Raw genomic sequence first — 12,182 nt, forward strand, 5'->3', positions numbered from 1 at the left:
AATGTAGGATATTACACAGAATAAACAGATTCACAAACTTAGAAAACTAACTTCTGATTATTTAAGAAAAAAGAGTTAGGGATGTGGGATAAATGAGTTTGCAAGGAACAAACAGACATTAATACACATCAAACAGAGAATCAGGGAAAAAAACTGTTGAACAGCAAAGGGCAGCATACTCGAGACACTGTAATCCTCTGGAGAAAAGTGAAAGTGAAGTCGCTCAGTCATGTCCAACTCTTTGCGGCCCCATGAACTGGGGCCTACCAGGATCCTCCATCCATGGGATTCTCCAGGCAAGAGTACTGGAGTGGGTTGCCATTTCCTTCTCCAGAGGATCTTCCCGACCCAGGGATCAAACCCAGGTTTCCAGCATTGTAGGCAGATGCTTTACCATCTGAGCCACCAGGGAAAATGAACCCCAAAAGAATTGATAAACGTCTGTGTATCACTGAATTAAGCTCCCATACTCCTGAAACAAACACAGTATCAGAAATCAACCCTACTCCAAAATAAAACAAGGAATGGATAGAAAAAGAAATAAAAAGTGGAACATGAAGAAATGCTGACGCCTTGTGGCCACTCTTTATAATGGCAATTCTACAGCTGTGTCCAGTGCAGGTTGGTTGTGTCTGACTCTTTGTGACGCCATGGACTGCAGCACACCAGGCTTCGCTGTCCATCACCAACTTCCAGAGCTTGGTCAAACTCATGTCCATTGAGTCAGTGATGCCATCCAACCATCTCATCCTCTGTCGTCCCCTTCTCCTCCTGCCTTCAATCTTTCCATGCACTTAATATTCACAAGGTCCGTGGGGCTGTAAGTGAAAAACAACTGCCCTCCAAAAGTCTCCCAGGGATGGTCAATGAACAAGAATTCAAAACTTGGCAGATGATCACAGAGCCAAGTTGAACAGGTACCTTTAACTCACATCCTTTAAGAAAAAAAATCACATGAAATGATGTCAACATTGCTAAATATTGGGGAAGTGCCTGTCAACCCTGCAATGAGGTGTTACCTCAAGCCGGTCAGAATGGCCATTGTCAAACCCTCAAGTGTTGTAGATGCTGTGGACAAAAGGGAACCCTCCTCCTCTAATGCAGGGAATATAAGTTGGAGATAGCCCCTCTGCAGAACAATGTGTGGGTTATTTGAACAATGAAAACGAGAATGAAATTTAAAAAGTCCCCAACACCGTACACAAAAATACACTCCAAAGAGAAAGATCTAAATGGGAAGATGGAGACTATGACATTCTTTTTTTTTTTTTAATTTTTATTATTATTATTATTTTTTTTCCAGTGGGTTTTGTCATACATTGATATGAATCAGCCATGGATTTACATGTATTCCCAATCCCGATCCCCCCTCCCACCTCCCTCTCCACCCGATTCCTCTGGGTCTTCCCAGTGCACCAGGCCGGAGCACTTGTCTCGTGCATCCCAGCTGGGCTGGTGATCTGTTTCACCATAGATAGTATACATGCTGTTCTTTTGAAATATCCCACCCTCACATTCTCCCACAAAGTTCAAAAGTCTGTTCTGTATTTCTGTGTCTCTTTTTCTGTTCTGCATATAGGGTTATCGTTATCACCTTTCTAAATTCCATATACATGTGTCAGTATGCTGTAATGTTCTTTATCTTTCTGGCTTACTTCACTCTGTATAATGGGCTCCAGCTTCATCCATCTCATTAGGACTGGTTCAAATGAATTCTTTTTAATGGCTGAGTAATATTCCGTGGTGTATATGTACCACAGCTTCCTTATCCATTCATCTGCTGATGGGCATCTAGGTTGTTTCCATGTCCTGGCTATTATAAACAGTGCTGCGATGAACATTGGGGTGCACGTGTCTCTTTCAGATCTGGTTTCCTCAGTGTGTATGCCCAGAAGTGGGATTGCTGGGTCATATGGCAGTTCTATTTCCAGTTTTTTAAGAAATCTCCACACTGTTTTCCATAGCGGCTGTACTAGTTTGCATTCCCACCAACAGTGTAAGAGGGTTCCCTTTTCTCCACACCCTCTCCAGCATTTACTGCTTGTAGACTTTTGGATAGCAGCCATCCTGACTGGCATGTAATGGTACCTCATTGTGGTTTTGATTTGCATTTCTCTAATAATGAGTGATGTTGAGCATCTTTTCATGTGTTTGTTAGCCATCTGTATGTCTTCTTTGGAGAAATGTCTGTTTAGTTCTTTGGCCCATTTTTTGATTGGGTCATTTATTTTTCTGGAATTGAGCTGCAGGAGTTGCTTGTATATTTTTGAGATTAATCCTTTGTCTGTTTCTTCATTTGCTATTATTTTCTCCCAATCTGAGGGCTGTCTTTTCACCTTACTTGACTATGACATTCTTGAGGAAAATATACGCAGGACACACTTTGACATTCATCTTGGGAAATTCATTTGGGCTCCAGATCTTAGAATAATGAAATATAAATCAAAAGTAACAAAACAGGACCTAATTAATCTCAAAGCATCTGCACAGAAGAGGAAACCCTAAACAAAAAACAACAACAAAAAAGACGACTCTCAGAAAGGGAAAATACATTTGCAATTGAACATACCCACAAGGAATTCATGTCCAAAACATAGAAAGGGTTTGTGCAGTCTAATGTCAAAAAACAAAAAAAGCAACCCAAGAAATCAAAGGGCCCAAGATGGAAATGGGTATGTCTTCCAAGAAGGCATACAGATTCCCATAAGGCACATGACAAGATGCTCATAATCTCGAATTATTACAGACAGGACAATCAGAAGTCCCTGGGTTTGGAAGATCCCCTGGAGGAGGACACAGCAACCCACTCCAGTATTCTTGCCTGGAGAATCCCATGGACAGAGGAGTCTGGCAGGCTACAGTCCATGGGGACACAAAGAGTCAGACATGACTGAAGCGACTTAGCATACACTTAGCAATCAGAATCCACTGACAGCATCGTGGATGGACAGACTGATCACGATACTAAGTGCAGGAGGTCAGAGAGAGAACGACAAATGTCATAAGATATCATTGACAATTATACTCTAGAGATTAAGGCAAATGAAGTATCTTACCCAGTTAGAGGGCTTCCCTGGTGGCTCAGAGGTTAAAGCGTCTGCCTGCAATGCGGGAAACCTGGGTTCGATCCCTGGGTCGGGAAGATTCCCTGGAGAAGGAAACAGCAACCCACTCCAATATTCTTGCCTGGAAAATCCCATGGACAGAGGAGCCTGGTGGGCTACAGTCGATAGGGTCTCAAAGAGTCGGACATGACTGAGCGACTTCACTTCAACCAGTTAGAAACACTCACAAACAGAAAACCAACTTGCGATTATCAAAAAGATGTTAGGGATGAGGGATAAATTAAGAGTTTGCTAATAACATATACATATTGGGGTATACTTAGTCGCTCATTCATGTCCAACTCTGAGATGCCATGGTCTATAGCCCACCAGGCTCCTCTGTCCATGGGGATTTTCCAGGCAAGAATACTGGAGTGGGTTGTCATTCCCTTCTCCAGGGGATCATCCTGACCCAGGGGTTGTAGCTGCGTCTCTTGCGTCTTCTGCGTTGGCAGGCGGATTCTTTACCTCTAGCACCACCCGGGAAGCACACGTACATGTTATTAATATACACATTATCATTTATCAAATAGGTGATTAAAAGGGACTTATTGAAGAGCACAGGGAATACACACTGTCATCACCTATATAGAACAAGAACCCAAAGAAAGAAGAGACAAACGTCTGAGTATCACTGAATCAAGTTCCTGTACATCAGAAACAAACACAGTTTCAGAAATCAACTCTACTCCAATGGAAAATAACAATGAATGCACAGAAGAAGGAAAAACAAAACAAAACAAAACTGAGCCCTGAAGAAATGCTGCTGCCTTGTGGCCACTTTTTTTTTTTTTTTTTAGGTTTTAGAGTAATTTATTATGCATAATAGAAAACTAATACAGAGAATTTCAATATAATTTAGGTCCATAAATATTATAGAAATCTTTTGCTAAAATCAATTGATAAATTGTTAACTTGATGGATGATGCTCTTTTTCTTTCTTTTTCATTTATTTTTGTTAGTTGGAGGCTAATTACTTTACAATATTGTAGTGGGTTTTGTCATACATTGACATGAATCAGCCATGGATTTACATGTATTCTCCATCCCGATCCCCCCTCCCACCTCCCTCTCTACCCAATCCCTCTGAGTCTTCCCAGTGCACCAGGCCCGAGCACTTGTCTCATGCATCCAACCTGGGCTGGTTATCTGTTTCACTATAGATAATATACATGTTTCGATGCTGTTCTCTCGAAACATCCCATCCTCGCCTTCTCCCACAGAGTCCAAAAGTCTGTTCTGTACATCTGTGTCTCTTTTTCTGTTTTGCATATAGGGTTATCATTACCATCTTTCTAAATTCCATATATATGTGTTAGTATGCTGTAATGTTCTTTATCTTTCTGGCTTACTTCACTCTGTATAATGGGCTCCAGTTTCATCCATCTCATTAGAACTGATAGCCAGGACATGGAAGCAACCTAGATGCCCATCAGCAGACGAATAGATAAGGAAGCTGTGGTACATATACACCATGGAATATTACTTAGCCATTAAAAAGAATTCATTTGAATCAGTTCTGATGATGCTCTTTCTGTCCAAGGTTCTTTGATGGTTGTCACATCGGGCTGTGACTTGTGATAGTTTGTCCAATAATAATCACAAACAAAAAACAGTAAGACTATTTGATAATCCTTTACAGAACATTCAAGTTATTTTATTACTACAAATAACATTAAAGGGACATTTCCAGACAGGCTAAGAATTTCTAATTCTAGAAGATAATATTGAAAATGTTTATTTTCTGTTTGTGCAAGAAATATCATTTTCTGAGAATTGTCTGGAAAAGACTTCATTACTTGGTGGTGGTGGCAGTAGCATTGTCACTAAAGATTTAATATTTGGAAATGCCACTTTTTCTAATAGCAACTCCAAGAGCTCTGTTGCCTGCGTACACACTAAGACTCTGTGACTGCATGGACTGTAGCCCACCAGGCTCCTCTGTCCATGGGATTCTCCAGGCAAGAATACTGGAGTGGGTCACCATTTCCTTCTCCAGGGGTTCTTCCTGATCCAGGAATTGAACCAGGATCTCTTGCATTGCAGGCAGATTCTTTACTGACTAAGCTACAAGGGAAGACCCTATTATTCTTAGAAGGAACATTATCCTTTTTATGGCAACTCTGATAATCCTGAACACACATTTCACCTTAGCTAGCACAATACCCATTGTATTGTTACTGTTTAAGGGCTACAGTGTCACTTGGGGAAAATGAAAAGATCTTGGAGATGAATGGTGAGGACATTTTTACTACAGTGTGAATGCAGTTAATGCTATAGAAGTGCATGCTTAAAATGACTCAAATGATAAATATCTTACATTGTTAATCACAATGAAAAAATAATATATGTTACAACATGGAAAAGCACTGAAAATATCCTCAGTGAAAGAGACCACACAGAAAAAGCCACCCAGATCATACTCTTCTTGTACACTTTAAATCCATGAAGGTTTTTTAACATGAGGGAAAGCCTCAGTGGTGGTCCCAGAAAAAGAAACCTAGATTAGATGAAAAAATATATTTGCACAAAGCTCAGGCAGCTGGTGAAAGCTGAAGTGGTCCTGTGGATAGGATTACAATGTGGAAACCATAATTATCCTTCCTTTTGGAGTCAAAAAGCGACAGTTTTGGGTAAAACACACGGCAGTATTTGGTGTGAATGTAGAAAACTTTGTACTGCTATTTAAAGTTGAAACAATTGAAATTTACTAGACAGTAAATTACCTTTCAATACAACCATGTAAGTCACATGCCAGAAAATCAGAGATAACATCAAACATTGCTATAGTGGCCAAGACTTAACCAGACCAAATGCAACTAAAATGGTGATGCCTTGTAGAAGTCCACGTGGTATTAAAAGGCACCATAGGAAGAGTGTATTAGTAGCCACCATTCTGGTGGCTCAGACTGTAAAGCATCTGCCTGCAATGAGGCAGACCCGGGTTCAATCCCTGGGTCTGGAAGATCCCCTGGAGAAGGAAGTGGCAACCCACTCCAGTACTCTTGCCTAGAAAATTCTATGGATGGAGGAGCCTGGTGATCTACAGTCCATGGGTCACAAAGAGTTGGACACAACTGAGTGACTTCACTTTCTTTCTTTTTTCTTTTCTTTTCTTATGTGTTGTGTGCTGTGGCTGACCCTGATAGAGCTGAAAACATGAGATTTCTGATTTCTACTTTCCCACATAAAACTACAAAACAACTATCAGAACTAAAAAGTGAATTCAGGGAGTCCCTGGCAGTCCAGTGGTTAAGACTCTACACTTCCAGTGCTGGGGGTACGGGACTGATCCTTGGTCAGGGAACTAAGATCCAACATGCCGAGTTGCATGGTCAAAAAAAAAAAGAAAAAGAAAATCAGTCGAACTGCAAGATCATTTGTGATTCTCTATATAATAATGAACTATCCCAAAACTGATGCCCCAGTGGGTCCAGAGGAGTCTAGACTCCTGTCAGCCTGAACCAAACTCCAAAATGTCCCAAAGCGGAAGTCTCAGTGGATTGTGAGGAGACCAGACTCCCATCAGCCTGAACTGAACCCACAGTGTCCCAAAACCAAAACACTGGCGGGTCCAGAGGAGACCAGACACCCATCAGACTTGACTGGACCCTACAGTGTCCCAATGCCAAAGTCACAGTGGGTCCTGAGGAGACTAGAATCCAGTCAGCCAGAACTGAACCCCACAGTGTCCCAAAGCTGAAGCCCCAGCAGCTCTTGAGGGACCATAGTCCTCTCTCCCTGCACTGGCCCCACAATGTCCCAAAGACAAAACCTAGCAGGTCCTGAGGTGACCAGGCTCCTGTCAGCCTGAACTAACCCCACAGTGACACAAAGCTGAGATCCTTCCAGAGTGCAGTAGCTAGCAATTCTGAGACCACTGTACATGTAATCTGAAGAGGAGAAAAGAACTGATCAATGCAGATGGTGGGGGCCAGTCTCCTCGCTGCAGGAGTGGGAAGTTACAGATAAGCAAAGAACAAGAGGATGAAGCTGAGCCCCTGACCACCACTCCTTCTGGTTCTGAGTTGTGTCCAACAGGACCACCATCACCTGCATGTAGGTGCTATAACCCGCTTGCCCCCTCCTGGCCTTTCCCCTTCCTCCCTGTGATGATTCCAGTGACATTTCCAGCCTTGTCCCCTCTCCCAGGCCAGTTGCATCTCTCCAAACACTGCCTCCCCATCTCACCCTGGGGGCTAACAGGCCCCTCGAGGACTGCAATCCTGCTGTTTCCCACAGCCAGGAGGCAGCCCGAACTTCTCTAGTTGCTGAGCCCAGACACCTGGTGTAAGTGAGCAGGAGCCTATGGGGCCTTCCCAGGACAGACCTCATCCCATATCCTCTGCTGTAGCTCCTCTCTGAAGTATGGAGATAACAGTATCTGATGCACACTCTGGGAGTTGTTTTACAGATGCTAAAAGCCCCACTGAGTGGAAGAAGTTAATTACCAGATGAGCATGAACACGTAACCCCAGGAGCTTCCATGCCTGAGGATTTGTGAGGTTAGCCACCTGTTACCTCACCAACCAGAGAAATGTGCACCAGCGGATCACATACTCTGTGACTCCTTCCCTCTTGTGGCCTATACAACTGCTTTCCTGAAACCCTTCAGGGATTTCAGGGTTTAGAGTACGAGTTACCTGTCCTCCACGTATTGGTGTCTTCACAATTAATGTTGCATTTTCCTTTACCACAACTGGTGCCAGGCGACTGGCTTACTGCACTCAGGTGTGTGGACTCAAGTTTGGTTCAGTAACACAGAGGCCCCCCAGGATCCCAGTTCCTTGTGCGCCAGTGACAGACAGTTCCTCCTCCAGGGCGTATGGCCAACCCCCACACTAATTCCCCTCTACACCCATGTCCCTGGCCCAAGCCTAACCCCTCCATCAGGCCCTAACAAAGCTCCCTGCCCCTGTGGTGCATTTCACATCCCACCCCAACCTGGTCTTTAGGAAGCCTGAACAAGACCATGCCCCTCTCCTCCCTGTGATTCCCCTCACCTGATGAAGCCAGGCCTTCATCCATTCCAGGGGACCCCAAGGTCCTAATTCTGTCCACAATTCACCTGTGTGGCCGCTGTCTGTGCCCATCTCTATGGGCATGTGGTGATCTCCTAAAATGAGGATTACCTTATACACAGAGAATGGGGTGAATGGTGGCCACCAAAGATGTGTCCCCCCAGAACAGAGCCATATCTGGGAAAAGGGTCTTTGCAGATGTAGTTAAGGATCTCAAGGTAAGGTCATCTAGGGTTAGGGTGACCTTCAATCCAACTGATGGAGTCCTTATAAGAGACGAAAGAGGACACAGATGAGAAGCCTTGTGAAGACGGAGGCAGAGATGGGAGGGAGGGGGCCGCCAGCCCAGGGACACCTGGAGCCCCCAAAGCTGGAAAAGGCAGGAAGGACCTTATCCTGGAGCCTCTGGAGGGACCTCAGCCCTGTACCACCTTGATCTCAGGTGTCTGGTCTCCAGGACGGGGGCAGCATGAACTCCTGTTGTTTTAAACCACCCAACATGTGATCATTTGTTAGAGAAGCAGAGAGAACTCACACAGTCCCTGCTCTGTAGGATCCTAGAAGTGTGGATCTCACTAAAGGTAGATGGAGGCTGGATTACGGAACCCTTTAGAGTCAGCACTGGGCCCTTAGAAATGCTAAAGTAGCGGCTGGACTCCAGAATGTTGAGGGGTCAAGTCTGAAGCCTGATACTAGGGGTACCGGCTGCACATGCCTCCCCAGCTTCTTACACCTGAACACGTGGCATAGTAAGTATCTAGTCCTGACTGAGGACATTTAATGCCACTGTTCACATTGCTCATTAACAACCCACCAGTTACACACGTAAAAACCCAATTAAGATGCTTGCTACACCAATGAGCAATTCTGAAGATGGTTGGGGGTGGGGACTTACATGCAGACAGCAGCCCTTCCACCATCCCACCCCTCGTCCACCATCTCCACCCCCTCCTCCACCCTCCCCTCCCCCTCCTCCACACTCCCCACCCGCTGCTCCACCCTCCCCCCCCCACTCCCACAAGGAGGGTCCTCAGTGGGAAGCTGGGGGACCACGCAGAGGCATCTTTAAGTAAATGCTGCCTGATCCCCAGGCTAGCTGCCCCTGAACATTCTCCATCCATCCCACTTAAAATACTCGAATATGTGCAAAGAAAATTAGAGATACCAAGGAACATTTCATGCAAAGATGAGCACAGTAAAGGACAGAAATGATATGGACCTAATGGAAGCAGAAGATACTAAGAAGAGGTGGTAAAAATACACAGAAGAACTATACAAAAAAGATCATACTGACCCAGATAACCATGATAATTTGATCACTCACCTAGAGCCAGACATCCTAGAGTGTGAAGTCAAGTGGGTCTTAGGAAACATCGCTATGAACAAAGCTAGTGAAAGTGATGGAATTCCAGCTGAGCTATTTGAAATCCTGAAAGATGATGCTGTTAAAGTGCTGCACTCAATATGTGAGTAAAATTGGAAAATTCAGCAGTGGCCACAGGACTGGAAAAGATCAGTTTTCATTCCAATCCCAAAGAAGGGCAATGCCAAATAATGTTTAGACTATCACACAACTGCACTGATTTCACATGCTAGCAAAGTAATGCTCAAAATTCTCCAAGCGAGGCTTCAACATTCCATGAACCAAAAACTCCCAGATGTTCAAGCTGGATTTGGAAAAGGCAGAGGAACCAGAGATCAAATTGCCAACATCTGTTGGGTAATAAAAAAGCAAGAGAATTGCAGAAAAACATCTACTTCTGCTTCATTGACTATGCTAAAGCCTTTGTGTGGATCACAGCAAACTGAAAAATTATTAAAGAGATGAGAATACCAGACCACCTTATCTGCCTCCTGGAAAACTTTATCCAGGTCAAGAAGCAACAGTTAGAACCTGACATGGATCCCTAGACTGATTCCAAATTGGGAAAGGAGTATGTCAAGACTGTATATTGCCACCCTGATTATTTAACTTACATGCAGAGTACATCACGAGAAATGCCATGCTGGATGAAGCACAAGCTGCAATCAAGATTGCCAGAAGTAATATCAATAAAATCAGAGATGCAGATGACACCACTCTTATGGCAGAAAGCGAAGAGGAACTAAAGAGCCTCTTGATGAAAATGACAGAGGACAGTGAAAAAGTAGGCTTAAAAGTCAACATTCAGAAAACGAAGATCATGGCACCCAGTTCCATCACTTCATGGCAAATAGATGGGGAAACAATGGAAACAGTGAGAGACTTTATTTTCTTGGGCTCCAAAATCACTTCAGATGGTGACAGCAGCCATGAAATTCAAAGACAATTGCTCCTTGGAAGAAAAGCTATGACAAACAGACAACGTATTAAAAAGCAGAGACAGTACTTTGCTGACCAAGGTCCATCCAGTGAAAGCTAAGGTTTTTCCAATAGTCACATATGGATGTGAGAATTGGGCCATAAAGAAAGCTGAGGGCCAAAGAATTGATGCTTTTGAACTGTGGTGTTCGAGAAGACTCTTGAGAGTCTCTTGGACTGCAAGGAGATCCAACCAGTCCATCCTAGAGGAAATCAACCGTGAATATTCATTGGAAGGACTGATGCTGAAGCTGAAGCTCCAATACTTTGGCCACCTAATGTGAAGAACTCACTCATTGGAAAAGACCCTGATGCTGGGAAAGACTTAAGGAGGGAGGAGAAGGGCACGACAGAGGATGAGATGGTTGGATGGCATCACTGACTCGATGGACATGAGTTTGAGCAAGCTCCGGGAGTTGGTGATGGACAGGGAAGCCTGGCATGCTGCAGTTCATGGGGTCACAAAGAGTCAGACACGACTGAGCAACTTAACTGAACTGAACTGAACTAGGGCACATTGAGTTAAAATCATGAGGTATCACACCACACTTATTGGGACCGCTGCACTCCATATACATGACACTATCAACTGCTGGAGGATGAGGAACAATAAGTCTCCCTCACTGCTGGTAGGATGTATGTACAGCCACTTGATAAAACAGCTGGGCAGTGTTTTCCAAAGCCAAAACACTGGGTCCAACAATCATGTGTTCAGTGTTGACAGCTGCTTTGAAAATTTATCCCAAATTCAAACAAAGATGCAATTATGCACAGCAGTACTATTCATAATAGCTTAAAAGATGAAAAAAATCAGGATATCCTTTAATAGATGAATGTATAAGCAAAGTGGAGTACATCCATGTCAAGATGAGTAGAATATGCCACCCCAAAATATGCCTCTCTGGCATAAGGATTATTTCGGTCTAATTTTTAAAAAGAAAAAACAGAAATCTCAGAAAATTCAGTAGCAATTGCCCTTTTGTGAAGGACATTTACAACAGAGAATTCTACATATTTAAGGGCTATCCCTCTTTGCATCAGAAGTAGATGACGAGTAACTCTCAAGTAATTCATATCAGTGGAGAGGCCCTGACTTAAATCTGCAACAATCATACACCTCTTCACTATCTTTGCATGATAACCTGTCATAACAGGCTTCCCCCTTCCCCAAGGTCTTTCTTTTATTTTTCTCTAAAGATCGTATTTGAGGTGATAGCTTTGGACATTTCAGGGAGTGACTCAGGTTTCCTGGATAGTTCCCCTATATACAGGAGGTATACAAGTTATAAAAAACGTGCTTTTCTGATGGTGATATCTCAAACTCACTGCTTTTATAAAGGAACCAGAGAATGAGGCTGGGCTCCTGACGGCCACTCCTCATCTAAGTTGCTTCTCTCAGTGTTGCAGTGAAAAGGAAAAAAGAGAAATGATTTTCTTTTCTTTCCAGAGAACAAAGAAGATAAAGAGAACAGTGAGCAGGCCTGATCCCTCCTAGATTTTCCTTTACTGCTCCTAATCTGTACTCTCTAACTAAGTCTGCTTTTCTGCCCCCTAACTCTGCTTGAGCTACTTCCTGCACCTATTCTCCTCTAACCCCATGCTACTTACACTCTGGTGCTTGCCTTTCCCACAGACCGCCCCTTGTAGTTTTCCTTTTTTTTTGCATTTCAGAAAGAAAGCAGCAGTGCAATGAACCAGAGGCAAACAGACCTAATT

The sequence above is a fragment of the Dama dama genome, chromosome X (assembly GCF_033118175.1).
Source record: "Dama dama isolate Ldn47 chromosome X, ASM3311817v1, whole genome shotgun sequence".
Classification (NCBI taxonomy): Eukaryota; Metazoa; Chordata; class Mammalia; order Artiodactyla; family Cervidae; genus Dama; species Dama dama.